Source organism: Aulostomus chinensis, chromosome 1, assembly GCF_037954235.1.
Source record: "Aulostomus chinensis isolate RoL2024-O1b breed Wild chromosome 1, RoL_Achi_v1.0, whole genome shotgun sequence".
Classification (NCBI taxonomy): Eukaryota; Metazoa; Chordata; class Actinopteri; order Syngnathiformes; family Aulostomidae; genus Aulostomus; species Aulostomus chinensis.
Genome location: NC_141320.1, coordinates 50,864,973 through 50,889,160, shown reverse-complemented (window position 1 = coordinate 50,889,160; position 24,188 = coordinate 50,864,973). Strand labels below are relative to the sequence as shown.

General features: G+C 43.7%; 1 protein-coding gene and 1 long non-coding RNA gene across 2 annotated transcripts in view; one reads left to right on the top strand and one right to left on the bottom strand.

Moving 5' to 3' along the window:
* The window catches only part of LOC147272118 (uncharacterized), a 78,695-nt gene that overhangs the window by 10,869 nt on the left and 43,638 nt on the right, over positions 1-24,188 (bottom strand). The window lies entirely within an intron of this gene.
* LOC147272122 (uncharacterized) lies at positions 21,621-22,807 on the top strand. Its single transcript, XR_015116251.1, has 4 exons — positions 21,621-21,698; positions 21,771-21,838; positions 21,927-21,982; positions 22,067-22,807. It is a non-coding gene; the product is annotated as an uncharacterized LOC147272122 (long non-coding RNA).

Below are 24,188 nucleotides of genomic sequence, written 5' to 3'. Positions count from 1 at the left end.
GATGTTCGTAGCAACTCTTACTACATTACTGTTGCATTATTCAAAGGTTCATAGCGACTCTGACTACATTCCTGTCAGCATCACTTTGAGTTTATTAGCAACTTTCACTCCATTAATGTTAGCATCATTTTGAGTTCATTAGCAATTCTTACTAAATCACTGTCGCATCATTTTGAGATCATTCGCAATTCTTCCGACATCACTGTCGCAATATTTGAGGTTCGTATTAACTCTTACTACATGACTGTCAGCATCACTTTGAGGTTATTCAAAACTTTCACTCCATTAATGTTAGCATCATTTTGAGTTCATTAGCAATTCTTACTAAATCACTGTAGCATCATTTTGAGATCATAAGCAATTCTTCTGACCTCACTGTGGCATTTTTTTGAGGTTCGTAGCAACTCTTACTACATTACTGTCAGCATCACTTTGAGGTTGTTCGAAATGTTCACTCCATTACTGTTAGCATCATTTTGAGTTTTTTAGCAATTCTTACTAAATCACTGTCGCATCATTTTGAGATCTTTAGCAATTCATCTGACATCACTGTCGCATTATTTTGAGGTTCGTAGAAACTCCTACTACATTACTGTCAGCATCACTTTGAGTTTTTTAGCCATTATCAAAACATTACTGTTAGCATCATTTTGAGTTTATTAGCAATACTTACGACATCACTGTAGCATTAAATTGAGGTTAGTAGCAACTCCTACTACATGACTGTCAGCATCACTTTGAGGTTATTCGAAACTTTCACTCCATTACTGTTAGCACCCTTTTGAGTTCATTAGCAATTCTTACTACATCACTGTCGCATCATTTTGAGATCATTAGCGATTCTTCCGACATCACTGTCGCATTATTTTGAGATTCATAGAAACTCTTACTACATGACTGTCAGAATCACTTTGAGGTTGTTCGAAACACTTACTACATTACTGTTAGCATCATTTTGAGCTCATTAGCAATTCCTCACTAAATCACTGTCGCATCATTTTGAGATCTTTAGCAATTCTTCTGACATCACTGTCGCATTATTTTGAGGTTCGTAGCAACTCTTACTACATGACTGTCAGCATCACTTTGAGGTTGTTCGAAACACTTACTACATTACTTTATGCATCACTGAGTTGATTAGCAACTATCACTGCATTACTGTTAGCATCATTTTGAGTTCATTAGCAATTCTTCTGACATCACTGTCGCATTATTTTGAGGTTCGCAGCAACTCTTACTACATGACTGTCAGCATCACTTTGAGGTTTTTCGAAACACTTACTACATTACTGTAAGCATCACTGAGTTGATTAGCAACTATCACTACATTACTATTAGCATCGTTTTGAGTTCAATAGCAATTCTTACGACATCACTGTCAGCATCATTTTTAATTTACTCGCAACTCAAACCACATGACTGTCAGCATCACTTTGAGGTTGTTCGAAATGTTTTCTCCATTACTGTTAACATCATTTTTAGTTCATTAGCAATTCTTACTAAATCACTGTCGCTTCATTTTGAGATCTTTAGCAATTCTTCTGACATCACTGTCGCATTATTTTGAGGTTCGTAGCAACTCTTACTACATGACTGTCAGCATCACTTTGAGGTTTTTCGAAACACTTACTACATTACTGTAAGCATCACTGAGTTGATTAGCAACTATCACTACATTACTATTAGCATCGTTTTGAGTTCAATAGCAATTCTTTCGACATCACTGTCAGCATCATTTTTAATTTACTCGCAACTCAAACCACATGACTGTCAGCATCACTTTGAGGTTGTTCGAAATGTTCACTCCATTACTGTTAGCATCATTTTGAGTTCATTAGCAATTCTTACTAAATCACTGTCGCTTCATTTTGAGATCTTTAGCAATTCTTCTGACATCACTGTCGCATTATTTTGAGGTTCGTAGCAACTCTTACTACATGACTGTCAGCATCACTTTGAGGTTATTCGAAACACTTACTACATTACTGTAAGCATCACTGACTTGATTAGCAACTATCACTACATTACTATTAGCATCGTTTTGAGTTCAATAGCAATTCTTACGACATCACTGTCAGCATCATTTTTAATTTACTCGCAACTCAAACCACATGACTGTCAGCATCACTTTGAGGTTATTCGAAACTTTCACTCCATTACTGTTAGCACCCTTTTGAGTTCATTACCAATTCTTACTACATCACTTTCGCATCATTTTGAGATCATTAGCGATTCTTCCGACATCACTGTTGCATTATTTTGAGATTCGTAGAAACTCCTACTACATGACTGTCAGCATCACTTATAGGTTATTCGAAAGTTTCGCTCCATGACTGTTAGCATCGTTTTGAGTTCATTAGCAATTCTTACTACATCACTGTCGCATCATTTTTTATTTACACGCAACTCAAACCACATGACTTTCAGCATCACTGAGTTGATTAGCAACTATCACTAAATTACTGTTAGCATCATTTTGAGTTCATTAGCAATTCTTCCAACATGACCGTCGCATTTTTTTGAGGTTCGTAGCAACTCTTACTACATGACTGTCAGCATCACTTTGAGGTTATTCGAAACGTTCACTCCATTACTGTTAGCATCATTTTGAGTTCATTAGCAATTCTTACTAAATCACTGTCGCATCATTTTGAGTTCATTTGCAATTCTTCTGACATAACTGTCGCATTATTTTGAGGTTCGTAGCAACTCTTACTACATTATTGTTGCATTATTTTAAGGTTCGTAGCAACTCTTACTACATTACTGTAAGCATCACTGAGTTTAGTAGCAACTATCACTACGTTACTGTTGTACTGTTGTACTGCTGTACATCATTTTGAGTTCAATTGCAATTCTTATGACATCACTGTCAGCATCAATTTTAATTTACTCGCAAATCAAACCACATGACTGTCAGCATCACTTTGAGGTTATTCGTAAATTTCACTCCATTACTTTTAGCATCATTTTGAGTTCATTAGCAATTCATACTAAATCACTGTCGCATCAGTTTGAGATCTTTACCAATTCTTCTGACATCACTGTAGCATTATTTTGAGGTTCGTAGCAACTCTTACTACATGACTGTCAGCATCACTTTGAGGTTGTTCGAAACACTTACTACATTACTGTAAGCATCACTGAGTTGATTAGCAACCATCACGAAATTACTGTTAGCATCATTTTGAGTTCATTAGCAATTCTTACTAAATCACTGTCGCATCATTTTGGGATCTTTAGCAATTCTTCCGACATCACTGTAGCATTATTTTGAGGTTCGTAGCAACTCTTACTACATGACTGTCAGCATCACTGAGTTTATGAGCAACTATCACTACATTACTGTTAGCATCATTTTGAGTTCATTAGCAATTCATACTAAATCACTGTCGCATCATTTTGAGATCTTTAGCAATTCTTCTGACATCACTGTCGCATTATTTTTAGGTTCGTAGCAACTCTTACTACATGACTGTCAGCATCACTTTGAGGTTATTCGAAACTTGCACTCCATTACTGTTAGCATCATTTTGAGTTTATTAGCAATTCTTAAGACATCACTGTAGCATTAAATTGAGGTTCGTAGCAACCCTTACTACATGACTGTCAGCATCACTTTGAGGTTCTTCGAAACTCTTACTACATTACTGTAAGCATCACTGAGATTATGAGCAACTATCACTACATTACTGTTAGCATCATTTTGAGTTCATTAGCAATTCTTACGACATCACTGTCCCATCAGTTTGAGATCATTACCAATCTTCTGACATCACTGTCGCATTTTTTTGAGGTTAGTAGCAACTTTTACTAAATGACTGTCAGAATCACTTTGAGGTCGTTCGAAACTCTTACTACATTACTGTAAGCATCACTGAGTTTATTAGCAACTATCACTACATTACTGTTAGCATCATTTTGAGGTTAGTGGCAACTCTTACTACATGACTGTCAGCATCACTTTGACGTTGTTCCAAACTCTTACTACATTACTGTAAACATCACTGAGTTTATTCGCAACTTTCACGACGTTACTGTTAGCATCATTTTGAGTTCAATAGCAATTCTTACGACATCACTGTCAGAATCATTTTTAATTTACTCGCAACTTAAACCACATGGCTGTCAGCATCACTTTGAGGTTATTCGAAACTTTCACTCCATTACTGTTAGCATCATTTTGAGTTCATTAACAATTCTTACTTCATCACTATCGCATTATTTTGAGGTTCGTAGCAACTCTTACTACATGACTGTCAGCATCACTTTTAGGTTGTTCGAAACACTTACTACATTACTGTAAACATCACTGAGTTTATTCGCAACTTTCACTACGTTACTGTTAGCATCATTTTGAGTTCAATAGCAATTCTTACGACATCACTGTCGCAATATTTTGAGGTTCGTAGCAACTCTTACTACATTGCTGTAAGCATCACTTGAGTTTATCGCAACTATCACAACATTACTGTTAGCATCATTTTGAGTTCATTAGCAATTCTTACAACATCACTGTCCCATCAGTTTGAGATCATTACCAATTCTTCTGACATCACTGTCGCATTATTTTGAGGTTCGAAGAAATTTCCCACAATGCAATAGGGCGGCGTTTGGTCAGTGTTGAGCAGGCGTCAGTCTGACAATGATGTCATATTATTGTGTCATCACCTGACCAGACCCAAAAGTAGGCTCAGGTATCTGTTTCTTCTCAATGCTAATGTCTGCTAGCTTAGTCTGCTACTTTGATGGCTCTGCCTGCTCAAAGGTCCAGACCCCTGGATGTGGTGGTTCCTACCTGAACGTAGATTCTGTCAGCTCATGTTGTTAAATCAACTCACCAGGAACACCAGTAGATTTCAATGGACTGACAATGAGTCTCATTGAATGGGTGTCTCGTCCAACGAGAAACAATCAGTCTCAGGTTGAAGCTCATCAATGAGGTCTTGTGGATCAGTGGCTTGCATGAATGAATGAGTTGGAAGACTTCTTGGAAATTAAAGAGGATTTAATACAATTAAGAAAACACTTAAGACAGAGTGATAATTCCAGCAGAGTAATTAAGGCCCATATTGAGTAGCAGGTATGAATTAGCCTGGATTTATCTGAGCTTCAAGTAGACGGCTAAGAGGCAGGTGGAAAGGTGTGTAGGATGAACGATGGTGACCTCCAACCAAATGAAGAGGACTGAGTGGAGGCTGACCAGCTCTACGGAGTCAGGCGGAGTTTGGCAGCGAGACAGGAGTCCAGGCCTGAATCGGTGAAAACCAACGTAACCGGCTGACGTTCTCAGCTGGATTCTCCCATCGATGTACGACGCCTCTCCAACGAACTGGTGGGAGGACGGCCTCCAAAGCCTCCACCTCGTCGACCGTGGCTCCCGCTGAGATTCGCTCGATGAAGAAGGGAAGCGCGTTGATTGGCTACCCTCTGGTCTCAGGCTGCTGGCTGCCTGGACTAAGCTGCTCTTCTCCGACACAAAGGTGGCTTCTCTCTCTTCAAGGCTCACAGGAGGTCAAGAGTGTAGCGACCGTGAGCCGAGATCGATGATGAATTATAAAAATAGAAAATCAAAAAATAAATTAGAGGAATAGAAAAGAAAAGGGGAGGAGCCGGACCAGCTGCTCTAGGAGCTCACACACAAAGGGCAGAAACAAGAAGCACTGAAGAGAGCGCCAGCAGTGGATGGTGCCACCACTGTTACAGTAAACTGGTCCGCCTCCGAGCAGTGACCTTTGACCTGTGAGGGGTTGTTGGCCAATCAGCACACTTTGCTGTCTTCAGTCCTTCTCAGATATCAACAAATGAAGCTGGTTGAACAGACAGCAATCATCATCACTCAGAGACATCACCTGGAGAGGAAGACTGCTCAGAGTTCTGACAATGACAGTGAAGAGGCAAGGAGAGATGGACAACCACAGACAGTGAAACATTCGGAACATCATGTTTCTACACGCGTGTGTGTGTGTGTGTGTGTGTGTGTGTGTGTGTGTGTGTGTGTGTGTGTGTGTGTGTGTACATGTAGACTTTCTCTTGTGACAGCTGATTTGGTTTGGAATCCATCTTAGTCAGGAAATTTGGAGAAAAGTTTGGAGAAAATTTGGAGTTTGATCAAAATCTTGAACTGACAGTAGAAATATCCTTTTGTATGTTGACCTTTGTTGACAGAAGTCACTTTAGCTTGGCAGTGAAAAGAATGGCTGCTAGCTTGACAAAGAACTGCACAAACCAGGTTCAAGCTGGACTTTGGACCCTGGTATCTGCAACGACTCCATCAACTCCTAATCTAGCAGCTCTGCTGGGTCCAACTATTTTACAGAACATTTGACAGACCTGTGGAGCAGTGAGGACACACATGAGTTGATCACATGATCCACTGAAGCGCCATATTACCTGCCACTGAGGTCACCAACATGAGCTGGAGTTGGGAATCTTGAACTGAACCTGGTATCACAGCGACCCCTACTGCTGCAAAATGGAAAAGCAACACTGAACCAAGTACAGGATTGGAGGGAGACTGATGGTCGCTGTTTGGGTTTTTGAAGAACAAGGAGGGCGTTGGTTCAAGCTGGATTCTCAGAGACTATTTCCCAAACCTCTACATTGGCATCTACGCTGTCATCCAGTCATGTGACTGAAGTCATCCAGTCACATGACTGAGGTCATCCAGTCATGTGACTGAAGTCATCCAGTCAGGTGACTGAAGTCATCCAGTCATGTCAGTGATGTCACTCTGCAGGACTGTCACTGCCATCACATTCTAGAAAAGAATCCAGACTCCACATTTCTGGGGCAGTTTTGGTCTTTAAACACTTTACAGTTCCAGGAGATTTAGTCTGGCTCAAGATCTTCAGATCAACCCAGGACAGAAGGCTATGACTCCATTGGATTGTGTAGTTGGAGCATTCAGAGATCTGGTGGATCTCAGTAGGAGCTGTATTTATCCACTGAATGATCCTGGTCAATGTGATCCTGCTCCTCCATCTCTAAGGCTGACAGAGCAGGAGGACCTGACTGAGAAGAAAGCTGCACTTGAGCAGCTTCAGTCTCTGTGTGACAACACACAGGCAGAAAACCAGAATTTGAGGAAACAAGTTTCTACTCTTGAACGTGAGAATAAAAGAGCAATCCAGGAGCTCCAGAACCTCACTGCTGTGGTGGCCAACCTCCAAACGGTCCAGGACAAGAACCAGACTCAGATAGAAGACCTGAACGCAACAGTCCACAGTCTTCAGCATGAGGGGAGGAAGGTTGATGGAGAGAACAATGAGCTCAGAAAAGAGCTGACCCACGTTCAGTCTCTGAGGGAGAGTGAACAGGTGGAGATGAAATGTCTTGAGGAAGACCTGACTGAGAGGAAAAGTGCACTTGATCAGCTTCAGTCTCTGTGTGACAAGAGATGGACAGAAAACCAGAATTTGTGGGGACAGGTTTCTAGTCTTGGACAAGAGAAGATTATTGCATATCAGCTGGTAGAGAACATGTCTGCCATGGTGGGCAACCTTGAATCTGTGAGGGAGGAGAACCAGACTCAGATCAGAGACCTGAACACACAAGTCCACAATCTTCAGCTTGAGGTGAAGATGGTTTACAAGGAGAAGTGTGACCTCAAGTGTGAGCTCAACTCCATCCAGGCAGAGAAGAACAAAATGAGAGAAGAACTCACTGAGAAGAAGACGACTCGTGAACAGCTGAGGTTCCAGAGTGAGGAGAGAGGCAGAAAATGGATGTTTGAGGAGACGAGTTTCTACTGCATCTCAGGAGACAGACACCTTCACTGCTGAGTTGGCCCACCTTGAATCAAGGAAGGACCAGGACCCCACAAAGACTGGCAGTCTGAACGGTGAAGTTCAGAGTCTTCTATGTGCAGTGAGAACACAAAAGAAGAAAAGGAGCAGTGCTCAGTGGGAAATCCTGGGAAATCTTCATGATTTAAAAAGCTGTTTGAAAGAGGAAAATCATGACCTTCAAGTGAAGGTCCAGCAAACTTCTGAAGAGCAAGCAGACTCTCCCCTACGTCCAGCCAGAGAAGAGCAAACAGACTCTCCCCTACGTCCAGCCAGAGAAGAGCAAGCAGACTCTCCCCTACGTCCAGCCAGAGGAGAGCAAGCAGACTCTCCCCTACGTCCAGCAAGAGAAGAGCAAACAGACTCTCCCCTATGTCCAGCCAGAGAAGAGCAAGCAGACTCTCCCCTACGTCCAGCCAGAGAAGAGCAAGCAGACTCTCCCCTACGTCCAGCCAGAGAAGAGCAAACAGACTCTCCCCTACGTCCAGCCAGAGAAGAGCAAACAGACTCTCCCCTACGTCCAGCCAGAGAAGAGCAAACAGACTCTCCCCTACGTCCAGCCAGAGAAGAGCAAGCAGACTCTCCCCTACGTCCAGCCAGAGAAGAGCAAACAGACTCTCCCCTACGTCCAGCCAGAGAAGAGCAAACAGACTCTCCCCTACGTCCAGCCAGAGGAGAGCAAGCAGACTCTCCCCTACGTCCAGCCAGAGAAGAGCAAGCAGACTCTCCCCTACGTCCAGCCAGAGAAGAGCAAACAGACTCTCCCCTACGTCCAGCCAGAGAAGAGCAAACAGACTCTCCCCTACGTCCAGCCAGAGAAGAGCAAACAGACTCTCCCCTACGTCCAGCCAGAGAAGAGCAAACAGACTCTCCCCTACGTCCAGCCAGAGAAGAGCAAACAGACTCTCCCCTACGTCCAGCCAGAGGAGAGCAAGCAGATGCTCTCATATGTTCTTCTGCAGAGGAGCGACGGGATTCTGCTGCATGTCCTGCAACTGAAAAGCAGAATGATGGGGGCACCCTGGAGACTGGAACCTGCTGCGGGTCAAACCAGAGGTCTACTGAGCCGTGTGACATCTGGTGTAGAAGATGCTCTGTTTATGTTCACAGTTTCTTCTTTGTGTGCTTTTCCTCAACTCTGTTTTCTTTGTTTGTTATATATGATGATACCTTGAGCACCACAGCAGTTGATCCCAGCTTGATTAGCTGAGTGCTTTGCAGTCTAAAGCACTTTAGTGATACCTGTGGGGTCCCTTATCCTCCCTGACCACAGGGATTCAGCCTCACTGAAGGAGAGTGAACCTTCCAGGTTGCAGCTCCTAGACTCTGGAACGCTCTCCCACTGGACATGAGGACACTGTGGACACCTTTAGAAAGAAGCTAAAGACCCATTTGTTTAGTAATATTATTGTTCATGATGGAATTGTCCCTCTGTACCTGCCCACACAGGTCAAGAGGTCAAATGATTCCCTGTTTAAAACAGCTCTTCATCACATGGATGTGCATCCCAACAGTCAGAGCTCACTGATGCTCCTATTCCCTCCAGTGTGAGGCACTAGGAGTGACTGATGAGGGTCAGGGGGGTCAGGTTAGTCTAGATAGTGGGTCTGTATGAGGTTGTTAGGGAGGGATAAGGTAGTGGCAGAGTTCAGGCTGTAGTTGTGCTCCAACAGTTGAGACAGGGCAGGAAAAAAAATGACCTCCTGATGGCGTTAGGAGTGATTCTTACAAGAACCAATCAATAAAAGTGGGTGGTGACCTGCTCATGTGACGCTTGTGTCGATGATTACTGGGTCTCCTCCATGCTCATTTATCATGAATGAATCCCTCTGAGTAAAACACCTGATGACTCCTGAGTTGTTTCACAAAATGTGTGTGTGTGTGTGTGGGCAATATGTGTTATGGTTGTTATGGAGTTTAAGGTTATTATCTCTGTTTCTTGTGTCTTTGTCTTTGTTGTCCTCCCATTCGTCCGTCCTGGATTTTTGACCTTGGTTGCAGGAAGCGTGTGACCTCAACTCCTTTTTCTGTGTTGCTGAACGTAGAGCCTTGCTTCATTGTGCTCGCTAAAGTGTGATCCTCCCTGCTTATTCCTTATTTCGTTGACTAATTACCCACCAAAAATTAATACCTAATTGCTTTATTTGGCTGAAGTTTAAAAGACCATCATTCTTGTAGCAACAGTCTTTCTGCCTTGTAAACACGCTAAGCTAACGATGGCTTCTCCCTCTTGTTCTCCTCTCTCCTGCTCAGGGTGCCACATGTTTTCTTCCTCCTCTGCCTCCTTTAGTGATACTGATCAGTGTGTTAAATGTAGTTTTCTTGTTGTGTTGGAGGTGAGGCTTAGCGAGGTTGAATTGGACCTGCAGCGGCTCTGCACCAAAAGCTGCAAGAGCTAGCCAGCCCTCACTAGCTGGTGCAGACCAACTTAGCTTAGCTCCTAGCTTAGGCCTAACTAGCGCTTCCCCAGCAGCTCCCATGCATCTGGGAGAGCGCCAAGAAAAGTTGGGCCTAAGCTAGGATGTGCTTGCTCATGAAGAATTGTTGGGTGTAAATTCATTTAAGGAGTGTTGAGCATTCATCACCCAGCAGCTCCTCTGATCAACAGAACAAGTTAAAGTATTCTGGAGAATGAGGGCATCGATCCCTCTACCTCTCACATGCTAAGCGAGCGCTCTACCATTTGAGCTAATGGACGTTGACCTTCATGCATGGTTGAATGAGCGTCACCAGTTGAAGCTTCTCTGGTTGACCAATGTAATGGAGACCAAGGTTTCCATGACATCAATGATTAATTGAAGGTAGCATTTGTCTTGGTATTAACAGTTTATGTAAATTAGAGGATCACACACATGTTAATGGTCAGGTTTATTGAATCAGCAAACATGTGAAACATTTTCTATGCCATGTGTTCCAGGGAGGGACCTGGGAAGCACAGGGGGACCGGCCATCCTGCCTGTGGAAAATGAAGACCCCAGTGTCAGTCAGTGGTAATCTCTGTGCAAGGCCTGGTATTTTGTGTTGATCTAGTTTGTCTCATGTAAATGTGGCAGTTTCAGTCGTCACGTCAGTCCTCACCTCTTCCTGGTGGTTTCCTTAAAGGGGGTGGAGCCAAAAGGGGAGAGTCGCCCAAGGAAGCGCCTTAAGAGCTGTAGGTGCAAACCTTTGCTCCCAGATGGGGGAGGGGGTACAATCACAGGCAAGGTTCATTGAATGATTATGCATGTGGATGTATGATTGAGTTGGTGTAGTAGTCTGTAATCATGTATATATTTAGTCAGGTTATGTTATTGAGATGGTGCTGGTTTGATGTAAATATTGATTGTAGAGCATGATTGTGGTCTCACCTCCACTCTAGGGGCTGGTCTGTCTAATTTCCTGCAGCCAGGAGGGAATTAAAGGCAGTCAGGGGTTTTTAAATATAAGTTGATGGTGTCTCATGCAACCTCTTTCAATACTCCAGTGGTGGTTTAAGTGAAGAAAAACATGGGTTAGTCAGTAGGACTCTGTGTGTGTGTGTGTGTGTGTGTGTGTGTGTGTGTGTGTGTGTGTGTGTGTGTGTGTGTGTGTGTGTGTGTGTGTGCAATAACTACGAGTTATCTATGTATACATCAAACAATTATTCATCAATTGGATACATTGACAGTGGAAGTTCAGGTTTACTGTAATTCAGTTTGCAGACAACACAGAAAACTGCCCCTGACCCCTCCCCTCATTCTGGAGGAGGCTTGGTCCTGGATTTTTGACCTTGGTTGCAGGAAGCGTGTGACCTCAACTCCTTTTTCTGTGTTGCTGAATGTAGAGCCTTGCTTCATTGTGCTAGCTAAAGTGTGATCCTCCCTGCTAATTCCTTATTTCGTTGACTAATTACCCACCAAAAATTAATACCTACTTGCTTTATTTGGCTGAAGTTTAAAAGACCATCATTCTGGAAGCAACAGTCTTTCTGCCTTGTAAACACGCTAAGCTAACGATGGCTTCTCCCTTTTGTCCTCCTCTCTCCTGCTCAGAGTGCCACATGTTTTGTTCCTCCTCTGCCTCCTTTAGTGATACTGATAAGTGTTTTAATGCAGACTTTCCTTTGTGACAACCGATTTGATTTGGAAACCATCTCATCTAAATCTCCCTCCAAAAACCCTCTTCTGCAACTTTGTACCCAAGTTGTCTCCTCATCAGGCACCACAGTATCCAGTAGGTTCAGTTAAAACAGTCATCAGTGATTAATGTTCATGTTCAATGATGAGGTTTTGATTTATTCTTCCAGAATCATCTGAACAAACCCTCCTCAACACAGTGAAACCTTCATCTGACAGGAGGAGTTTCTTTTCCCAGTGATTCCACTGGTAAAGTGAAAAGCTTCGTTCATCAGACTGGTCTGATAGGATCAACTACTGGTTGCTCTTGAGCGGAAACAGCAACCTGTCAGGAAACATTAGTCAGATCAAAGCCAAGATTAAAGCAAGAGCCTCCAGATCAAAGAGAGAATTGATGATGATGTCATCAGGGGGCTTTGATAGTGTATTTATTTGTACCTAGAATTCTGTCTTTGATCTCAGGAGGACATGAAAGAAACACAATAGAGGAAAGTATAAGAGAGCACATTCAACTTCATTAGAAACACTGTTCAACAGTAGAATTTGTTTGAAACATTTTACAACACTGAGATTTTTGTATTTTCAGTTTAATTCTAACTTTAAACTGGGCATGAACATTTTTAGTCGTTCATATTCTAATATACAGAGGAAGTCATGACATTCCCTTTTTTTTAACCTGTCCTGTTCAGGAAATGGAAATGGAAATTTAGCTGCTATGTTGAATCAGAAAAACCTTTTGAAGTCTACTTTTGCTTCAGTCAGAAAGTGGACTGTTGTTAACTCTCACAATGGTTGGTGATTGTGGAGGAAGACAAAATCCTTATGAACCTCTTTTTAACAGACACACATTTCTAAAATGCAGGTTCATTTTATTTTGTTCTTTTAGCAGAGGATGGTTTTGATCCATCGACCTCTGGGTTCTGGGCCCAGCACGCTTCCTCTGCTCCTCTCTGCTCTACCATTGACTGAACAGTCCTTTTTTTAGGAGAGCATTCTCTGTCTTTGTCTCTGCCCTGCTCTCCTGCTCTCTTTCCCCCAAACCGGTCAAAGCAGAAGGCCGTCCCCACTGATCCTGGATCTGCTCCACGTTCCTGCCTGTTAAAAGGAAGGTTTTCATCACCACTGTTGCAGGATGTGCTTGCTGGTGGAGAATTGTTGGGTGGAGGTTCATTGAAGGAGTTTGGTGCTGGACCTGCTCTACTAGTAAAGAGTCATGAGAGAACTTTTGTTGTGACTTCACACACACACACACACACACACACACACACACACACACACACACACACACACACACACACACACATTCATTTCTTCCTGCCATGAACACAGACTGTGTTTAATGTTAACAAAAATTCTACTTTGTCAGTGAATTAATTCAGTCTGCAGAACCTCCTCATTGTGTTTGGTTCCATGGTGGAATGGTGAGCACTCTGGACTCTGGATCCAGTGATCCCAGTTCAAGTCTCAGAAGGACCTTCCTGTCTGGAAGGTGTCCCATGTAACAAACTGGTCAAGAGATGCAATGTGGTTCAAATGTTCTGGTTCATTTCTTCCTGCCATGAACTCAGACAGTGTGTTTAATGTTAACAATTAAAAATTCTACTTTGTCAGTGAATTAATTCAGTCTTCGTCTAAGTGTCTGTCAGGATGGCTGAGCGGTCTAAGGCGCTGAGTTCAGGTCGCAGTCTCTCCTGGAGGCATGGGTTCAAATCCCACTTCTGACAAAGGACATTTTCTCCACATTCCTATGCATCCACAGTGGTACATTCCAAACCCAGTTGAAGCTGCTCTCCACTGATGGGAGTGAGTGGTTGAACTGGCAGCAGAGGAGGCAAAGGAGCTTCCCTGTGACGGTCCAACATCGCCAGGTTTCCTCCAACATGGAGCAGCCACCAAACTCTAACTTCAATGTTGGATCAAAGTCAACTGAAGGAATGTGTTTGGTTCAAAAACCCATTTGTGTTCATCCTTCAATTCACATTTTGTCCATTAACTTCATCATCAGAGTCTCCATCTCATCACATGACTAAAGTCTGGGTTCTGTGTTGGTGGTAAACATCCTTCCACTCACCCAGGCTCCCCACTGGTCTGCACGCAGAAATGCATATTTTACTGGTTTAACCAGTTCCTCAAGTAGTTTAGGAAAAAAGACACTTTGTTTGCTCCTGTAAAGGTCCCACTTTGGGTCGTAACACTTTTTTCCTGACTGCTTGACGTCTCAGTCAGAACAGCTGAGATGAGAACTGAATGTCTGGATTTCTTCCTGACATCATCAGGGTCTGAGGAGTTCATGAAAAAAAGGATTCAGTCAGATGGGAGTTAGAACTTGGAGACCAAAGAAGGAACCTCCAAATTCAGGACCCTGAGATCAAAGTGAACGCTCTGATCTCAGAGGTCTGGGATATTTCACATCCTGATGGCCCTCCAAAATAAGAGCCCTGTGTTACTGTCTAAAAATCGTCATTCGTTTGTGAAAAAATCAGGGTAGGTTTGTCAGACTTTGTCAGACCTTTCCCCAAATCATCATTTGTTTGTGGAAATTAGATCCAGAAAACCACTGCAGTCCCTCGTACATGCTTAGTGCCATAGTTTGTCTCACTTGTTTCATCTTTGATGGTTCCATGGTGGAATGGTGAGCACTCTGGACTCTGAATCCAGTGATCCCAGTTCAAACCTCAGTGGGGCCTCCAGCAGGTCTCTGACAGGTGTTGATAGAGGAGTTGTGGCTGCTGACTACAGTGGAAGACACCATCAACAATGATGTGTAGAAGCTCTCAGCTCCTTCAGTCACATGACTGGGTCATCCTGTCATGTCAGTGATGTCACTTGGCAGGACTGCCATTGCATTCTTAATTCTGTAACATCTGAGATTAAAATCTATGGAATTACAACCAACAAGCAGTCAAACACCTGATCAGATGCTCCTTCATCAGGCTGAGAAGAATCAATCTAAACTGGGATGAAGAAAATTAACTGAGAGGAGAAACCTCCTGATTGGATGACATGGACCCACCTGATCCATGTCAGCCTTGCTGGAGCAGAAAGAGGTGGATCAGAGGAATCAGTGGATCAAGACTCAGGTGGCAGATGAAGAATCTCTTTATTCACAATGGAGTCAGAGAAATCTTCCAACGTGAGAGAACGTGACAGACCATTTTATACCAAAGACAGGCTGTGTGTGTGTGTGTGTGTGTGTGTGTGTGTGCGTGTGTGTGCGTGTGTGTGTGTGTGTGTGTGCGTGTGTGTGTGTGTGTGTCCCTACTGACTGGAAACTGAATAATAACCAGAGTAACTTTTATCTTTGACCAAGTCTGGTTGACTCACTAAATTCATAACTGAAGTGATTATTTAATTAATAAACAGAACATGTGTCTAAAGTCATGATCAAATTAATGTAAAATCTGAGCAACGAGGGTTTGAAAATGTTCAAATGAGCCAAACCAATGTTGACAGTTAAAAGAAGCCAATGTGGGAGGATTCTTTCTGTCTCAGCAGTAAAGACCAATCCCACAGCTCACGTGAAGCATCAGGTCCTCTGTGAGAGGTGGGAATCCAACCAGGGACCTTTAGATCCACACCAGTCTTCCCTGACCTCATAGAAACTGGAACCTTTCAACAAATAAATTCAAATTCAACTCAGCAGCAACTCTAGAACAGTTGCTAACTTGCTAATTCCTGTTAGCTCCAGATCAGACAATGCAGGCTCACCTTCACGCTTGGTTGTACGACCGTCACCAGTTGAAGCTTCTCTGGTTCAACAAACTCTGGGGACTCAAGACACAAGTCAGCACCGGTGCAGGTCCAGATCCAGATGTTAGCTGAGGGGGACAATGGCTTACGGGAGCTCCAGGGAGCTGGTTTGAACTGGTCCCTCATCTCTGTGAGTAGAAACCATCTGAGGTGGAGGGTGAAGATCTGCTTTGACCTCCTGATCTCCCAGTAAAGCCAGTATAGATGTTGAGCTTGGAGGAGTTGATGGCCTCCTTCATCTTCTTGTTGGAGATGTTTGCTAAACTCAGCACCACCACAGATCAGAGGAAAGTCCACTTGTCAGCTGGACACTGGAGTTTCTTGTGACCTGCAGGATCTTAGTTGTGGTGGCAGCAGGCCTGTTCCAAGAGCTTTGCTCACATTCCTGATCAGGCTTCATCATGGTTCTGGACCACTGAGTGATAGAAGCTGATCCTGGGGGTGGACTGTCTTTAGGGGGCTGAGGTGTCTGGTGGTCTTGGTGGACCCTCTGCATCTCAAGCTGAGACCACAGAGTCCTGTGTTCTTGAGTCATTGTCTATAGTCTCTGTTGTTGGAGCGCTCGGTGTGGTCCCTGATGGTCTAGTGGCTAGGATTTGGCGCTTTCACCGCCGCGGCCCGGGTTCGATTCACGGTCAGGGAATGAGTTATTTAGAGGTTGAGGGAGAGGTGATCAAGTGGTCCACATGATGGTGGAGGTGATGAACTGTGAATCCATCATGGCTCCACTCTCACCCCCATTGTAGTGTTCTTGGTTCACTCTGCCATGGCCCCATGTTGAAGGGTGACTGTCTCATTCAGGTTCAACCCTTTGTTAGACTATTAAGTCACTGACTCCTGCAAGGACAAACTCTGTAATCTTCCTTCATAGCTTTGGTTCCTTGCAGCACAGAAAGTCCATTCACTGATGTAGGAACTGGAAAACTTAGAGCTCCAGTCCTCGGTTCCTTGCACCAAAGAAAGGAGGGAAATGCAATCAATGTTGAATTCATTTACATTTCTTATATTTGATCAAAGCTAGAACTTAAGAAGCTGCCATCGACCTTGATGATCAACTCCTTCACTGTGTAGTTCAAAGTCCCTGGTTTCATTTGTGTCAGGACTTCAGAAGCTCCAATCCTCTCTAAGTTCTCGTGAGAGTGGAAGAGATTATAAATGAGAGAAGCAGGGCCCTCACTCAGAACTGAACCAGCTCAGTTGGGAGAGCCTTAGACTGAAGATCTAAAGGTCCCTGGTCCGATCCCAGGTTTCAGCAGAGGCGCAGCATTGACTTTACTTTCCAGTGGAGGAACTGCAGACATGAAGGAAACTAACATCTTGTCCTGTGCATTCTTGTGACATTCAGGACATTTTTGGAGCCTCTTGTTGGATTTTGCCACAGAGAATCAGAGCCAATCAAAAGCATGGTGGACTTTAACATGGAGGACTGAACAAGTCAAGAAAGCATCAGTTTGACCTTCACAGGTGTTTCTGTTCCTGTCTCAATGCTGTAGAAAGAGCCTGAGGAGCTCAGACGGTAGAGCATCAGACTTTTAATGTGAGGGTCCAGGGTTCAAGTCCCTGTTCAGGTGCTGTGGAGGTTCCAGTGTTTGACAACATGGTACTGGATGAAGTTTAGTGTTGAACAAACTGTCATCATCAAAAGTAGAAGTGTTCTTGTCTTGCCACTGTGAGACAGTCGCTAGAAAAGTGACCACTAATAATTTCATGTGGCATGCAATTAACAAAAGACCTACATTGATGGTCGAGGGGGGTGGAGCCTATCCCAGCATCTACAGGCCAGAGGTGGGGTTCACCCTGGACAGGTCGCCAAAACCATTCACACTCACATCTGCAGTCAATTTAGAGTGTCCAATCAGCCTCATCCCAAATTACATGTCTTTGGACGGTGGGAAGAAGCTGGAGTACCCAGAGAGAACCCACGCATGCACGGGGAGAACATGCAGATTCTGCACCCGAGCCTGGACTCAAATCCAGAACCTTCTTGCTGTGAGGCCACATTGCTGACCACTAAACCATCATGCTGCCGTGGTCTCATATACTTTTCTAAATTGTGTTTCTTTCATGTCCTCCTGAGATCAAAGACAGAATTCTAGTTACTGTCAAAGCCCTGATGACATCATCAGGAATTCTGACTTTGATCTGGAGACTCTTGCTTTAATCTGAATTTGATCTGACTAATGTTTTAGTTTAGGTTGCATGAAACCGACCACCTGATTTCTCCTGATGGACTGGTGACCTGTCCAGGGTGAACCCTGCCTCTTGAACAATGTCACCTGGGATCACCCCCCCCCCCCCCCGTGACCCTTAAAGGATAGAACAGAAAGTGGATGGAGGGATGGACTCAACACTGAAATCAGCTGATCTGATCCACATTCTAATGTTTCCTGTCCCTCTTTAGGAGTCAATGAGAATAGTAGTGTATATAATAATGTATATCCAACCTTGTAGTATCTTTCCAAAGCTTTTAGTATTTCTTCTTGTTTCTACTTGTAGTTTTAGTGTCTGGATCTTTTCTTTTGATGTCCTGCTGTCTGCTCTTTGCTTTTGGAGCTTCCTTCAACAACTACCAGGCCTCCTGGGTACTGTAGGAAACATGGTCAAGTTCTTCTGACTTCTCCAGGAACGTCCTGCTCACATTGGTCTGTCTTCATTTTGACTCCTCCCACTGCCACAATGACCAGCCTTTATACTCTTGGTGACTGGGGCCCTGGTTGCTGCAGGCCTCAACACCAGCCTGTGGTTGTGAGCAGGGCAGAACAGAACTGACAGTATCTCCCATGCAGGACCTGGGTCAGCACCTGCTGCCAGCTGGGGCACCGCTTTAACCTGGACCCCTAGAAGATCTTCTCCAGGAACTGGCCTTTTTGGTTCCATCAAGGCCTGAGAGGATGGTGAAGAGTGATCCTCCACCAGGCAGCACAGTCAGCAGCAGCCATTTTGTTCCACTAGAATCAAGTATGATAGTGAAAGACTGGTGAGTACTTGCTAACTAACACTTCCTGTTTTTGTTGCTATTCTTCCATGAATGTGCTCATGTTGGCTGGTCCCCAACCACAGTTTCAAAGCCATGATGACATCTTTCATCAACAATCAGACTTATTTTTTCTCTATTAGGACAAATAAGGTTTCAACTGACACGGCTGGCCAACGTCCTGGAGTTCATTCAGCCTGGAGAACCAGGTGCTGGTTCCTTCTTTTACCAGGCAGGAACGGGCAGCAGATCCAAGATCAGTAGGTGAAGATGTCTGCTTTGACTGGTAGGAGGAAAGAGAGCAGGAGAGCTGGTCAGAGACTCTCTGACCAGGGTCAGGGGTCAAGGGTCTCTGTTGTTGGCTCCACCCCCTTTAAGGAAACCACCAGGAGGAGGTGAGGACTGACCGTGACGACTGAAACTGCCACATTTACATGAGACAAACTTGATCAACACTAAATACCAGGCCTTGCACAGTGACTCCCACTGACTGACACTGGGGTCTTCATTTTCCACAGGTAGGATGGCCGGTCCCCCTGTGCTTCCCAGGTCCCTCCCTGGAACACATGGCATAGAAAATGTTTCACATGTTTGCTGATTCAATAAACCTGACCATTAACATGTGTGTGTGCCAATAATTTACATAAACTGTTAATACCAAGACAAATGCTACCTTCAATTCATCATTTATGTCATGGAACCCTTGGTCTCCATTACATTGGTCAACCAGAGAAGCTTCAACTGGTGACGCTCATTCAACCATGCATGAAGGTCAACCTGCATCATCTGCTGTGCTCCTTAACAGGGGAATTAGCTCAAATGGTAGAGTGCTAGCTTAGCATGTGAGAGGTAGAGGGATCGATCCCCTCATTCTCCAGAATACTTCAGCTTGTTCTGTTGATCAGAGGAGCTGCTGGGGGATGAATGCTGATGTTTGTCCACTGCTGTGATAAAGTGTCCCCCTGTTACTGAGATGTGAATGAACACCTGCTCAGGTCAAAGCTGCAATGAAGTCAAGTCATCACCCTGTAAAGCACCAAATAACAAAAGTTACACTTTACAAGTAGAACAGGTCCAGTTCAACACTCCTTAAATGAATTTACACCCAACAATTCTTCATGAGCAAGCACATCCTAGCTTAGGCCCAACTTTTCTTGGCGCTCTCCCAGATGCTTGGGAGCTGCTGGGGGAGCGCTAGTTGGGCCTAAGCTAGGCGCTAAGCTAAGGTGGTCTGCACCAGCTAGTGAGGGTTGGCTAGCTCTCGCAGCTTTGGTGCAGAGCCGCTGCAGGTCCAATTCAACATAGCTAAGCCTCACCTCCAACACAACAAAAAAACTACATTTAACACACTTATCAGTATCACTAAAGGAGGCAGAGGAGGAACAAAACATGTGGCACCCTGAGCAGGAGAGAGGAGGACAAGAGGGAGAAGCCATCGTTAGCTTAGCGTGTTTACAAGGCAGAAAGACTGTTGCTACAAGAATGATGGTCTTTTAAACTTCAGCCAAATAAAGCAGTTAGGTATTAATTTTTGGTGGGTAATTAGTCAATGAAATAAGGAATTAGCAGGGAGGATCACACTTTAGCTAGCACAATGAAGCAAGGCTCTACGTGCAGAAACACAGAAAAAGGAGTTGAGGTCACAGGCTTCCTGCAACCAAGGTCAAAAATCCAGGACGGACGAATGGGAGGACGACAAAGACAAAGACACAAGAAACAGAGATAATAACCATAAACTCCATAACAACCATAACAAATATAACCATACAGAACATATAGAACAAATATAACAAGAAAAGCATGAAAAAATATGTCACCTCTGGTCAAATACCCTGATTTGCATTTGTGTCTGTCAGCATTTTCATTTTCATGTTAAAGCCTCCAGAATGAGGGGAGGGGTCAGGGGCAGTTTTCTGTGTTGTCTGCAAACTGAATTACAGGAAACCTGAACTTCCACTGTCAGTGTATCCAATTGATGAATAATTGTTTGATCTATACATAGATAACTTGTAGTTATTGCACACACACACACACACACACACACACACACACACATATACACACACACACGCACACACACACACATTTTGTGAAACAACTCAGGAGTCATCAGGTGTTTTACTCAGAGGGATTCATTCATGATAAATGAGCATGGAGGAGACCCAGTAATCATCAACACAAGCGTCACATGAGCAGGTCACCACCCACTTTTATTGATTGGTTCTTGTAAGAATCACTCCAAACGCCATCAGGAGGTCATTTTTTGTCCTGCCCTGTCTCAACTGTTGCTTGAGTCATTGTGTATCCTGGCTGCATTCAGTGCTTTCACCGCTGCAGCCCAGCATGATTGGCTGTCAGGACAGGTGTTATTAAGAATGGTAGAGGGGACAGTTTTGGCAGGACAAGTTGCTCCACATTCAGGAGATGGTGGGAATTTTAAAGGCTGGTGACAAACTCCTTCATTGTGGGAGGTTCAGAGTCCCTGGTTTGACTGCAGCTTTGACCTGAGCAGGTGTTCATCCACATCTCAGTAACAGGGGACACTTTATCACACCAGTGGACAAACATCAGCATTCATCACCCAGCAGCTCCTCTGATCAACAGAACAAGTTAAAGTATTCTGAGAATGAGGGCATGGATCCCTCTACCTCTCACATGCTAAGCTAGCACTCTACCATTGGAGCTAAGTCCCTGCTAAGGAGCAGCAGATGATGGAGGTTGACCTTCATGCAGGGTTGGATGACCTTCACCAGTTGGAGCTTCTCTGGTTGACCAACATGTGGAATCTCTGTCAATACTCCAGTGGTGGTTTAAGTGGTGATAATATGGGTTAGTGACTGGGAGGGTGTGTGTGTGTGTGTGTGTGTGTGTGTGTGTGTGTGTGTGTGTGTGTGTGTGTGTGTCAGTGTTGTGTCAGGATGGCGCTACACTCCCCACCATGAGGGGCAGTGTGGCAGACGATAGTGAGTGGTCACCTAGCAGTAGACCTGGTCCGACCCTTCTCCGTCCTTTCCACTTCCTCTCCCTCCTTTACAGAGCTGACAGCCGTGCGTGGTGGAGTCTCGCTGGTCAGCAGATCGGTTACAAACAAAGGTATGCATGCTTGCTCTGCTCCATTATTCAGTGTCCTGGGCCCCATGTTTACTCCAGTTTTGCTCCGTCCAGCGGTGTGGTGTTACCGGGAGCTGGGCTGTCTCCCTGGGGCCGGTGTGTGCGTGGTGCGCTCTCTGGGGGTAAGACGCGTAGTTGTCTGCCTTTCATATCAAGCTGCCGATGGTCTGTGGTGTTCTGATTATCCTCTCCCGGCCATCGTTTGTGTAGTCTGGGCTGCGGGCTTCCTCCTCCTGCCTCGTCTGACACCACGATTCTGCTCTGCGGTAGGAAATGTTTATTCTTAGCTTTTGTTATTCTGTAATGTCCTTCATCCACATTTTAATTAGGTGAACTTGTTTATTTTGCAGTGCGCAGCCGTCAATTGCTGCTGTGAGCCTCGCTGCTGTTTTGGTTCTTCTTCTCTTCTCCTCGTCTTCAGTCTGTATTCTTGCTGATTCGGCTCATAACGGCTCTGATCCCAGTAACGGCGGTTAAAGCCGTGCACTACGGCCTTTATAAGAGCCTCAACGTGGGCCAAGAGAGGGCATCCCGACCCTCATCGGTGCTGAGCCATCCCCCTTGGAGACTGGTTTTAATTAGAGGGGGAGACATTTCCTTAATTACTTGAGTTTATTCCTTTTCTATTTGTTATTTCTTTCTTTGAATTATTATTGTTAGTTTTTGTGGGTTACATTTGATTTATTGTTTAGAACCCTTATTATTATTATTATTACTATTATATTATTATTATTATTATTATTGTTGCCTTTTGCTCCCCATTTTGATCATTTGGATTTAAAACAGTTTCTTTTGGGTTATTTGTGGTAGCGATATTTAGTTCGTGTGTGAGGGTTGCCTTGATTTCATGTTTTTGATGGTGTTCTTTTCTTTTCTTTGACAGGTGTTGAGGGCCCAGAGCGGCAGCGGTCCCCCTGGTGGTGGTTCCTTATTCATGTTTTTTTGGTTTGCTGTGTCACGGGTGCAGTGTAGTTTTTTTGGATCCCTCCCCTTTTCGTTACCGCTGTCGTGGTAAGCCCCAGCCCTGTCCCCTTTTCCTTTTGGTCATTCCTCTTGCACTCCTTATTATATCCATTGGTATTCATTTAGTCTGTTGCTCATTTTAAACTATTTTTCTAATAAAAGTATTTTTATAATTGGAAATCACGGTCCTGTCCTGTTGTGTCTCTCGAACTGTGTGCCTTTGTTCAAATGGAAGCCTGGTCATTTTGAAATTTTGTTTATATCCTGGGGTGAAAGCCTCCAGGTGGCGTTGTTGGCAACTGTTCCCCACCGCTCGCCTTGCCACACTACGAACCTCAAAATAATGCGACAGTGATGTTGTAAGAATTGCTAATGATCTAAAAATGATGCTTACAGTAATGTAGTAAGAGTTGCTAATAACCTCAAAATAATGCTACAGTGATGTAGTAAGAATTGCTAATGAACTCAAAATGATGCTAACAGTAATGTAGTAAGTGTTTCGAATAACCTCAACGTGATGCTGACAGTCATGTAGTAAGAGTTGCAACGAACCTCAAAATAATGCGACAGTGATATCGTAAGAATTGCTAATGATCTCAAAATGATGCGACAGTGATTTAGTAAGAATTGCTAATGAACTCAAAATGATGCTGACGGTAATGTAGTGAAAGTTTCGAATAACCTCAAAGTGATGCTGACAGTCATGTGGTTAAAGTTGCGAGTAACCTCAAAATAATGCGACAGTGATGTTGGAAGAATGGCTAATGAACTAAAATGATGCGACAGTGATGGAGTAAGAATTGCTAATGAACTGAAAATGATGCTAACAGTAATGTAGTGATAGTTGCTAATAAACTCAGTGAGGCTTACAGTAATGTAGTAAGTGTTTCGAACAACCTCAAAGTGATGCTGACAGTCATGTAGTAAGAGTTGCTACTGACCTCAAAATAATGCGACAGTGATGTCAGAAGAATTGCTCATGTACTCAAAATGATGCTAACAGTAATGTAGTGAAAGTTTCAAATAACCTTACAGTGATGCTGAAAGTCATGTAGTGAGAGTTGCTAATAACCTCAAAATAATGCAACGATGATTTTGTAAAAATCGCAAATGATCTCAAAATGATGCGACAGTAATGTACTAAGAGCTGCTAATAACCTCAAAATAATGCGACAGTGATGTTGGAAGAATTGCTAATGAACTCAAAATGATGCTAACAGTAATGGAGTGAACGTTTCGAATACCGTCAAAGTGATGTTGACAGTAATGTGGTTAGAGTTGCAAATAACATAAAAATGATGCTGACAGTAATGTAGTAATTGTTTCGAACAACTTCAAAGTGATGCTGACAGTAATGTAGTAAGAGTTGCTACTAACCTCAAAATAATGCTACACTGATGTCGGCAGAATTGCTGATGTCATCAAAATGATGCTGACAGTAATGTAGTGATAGTTGCTAATCAACTCAGTGATGCTTACAGTAATGTAGTAAGTGTTTCGAATAACCTC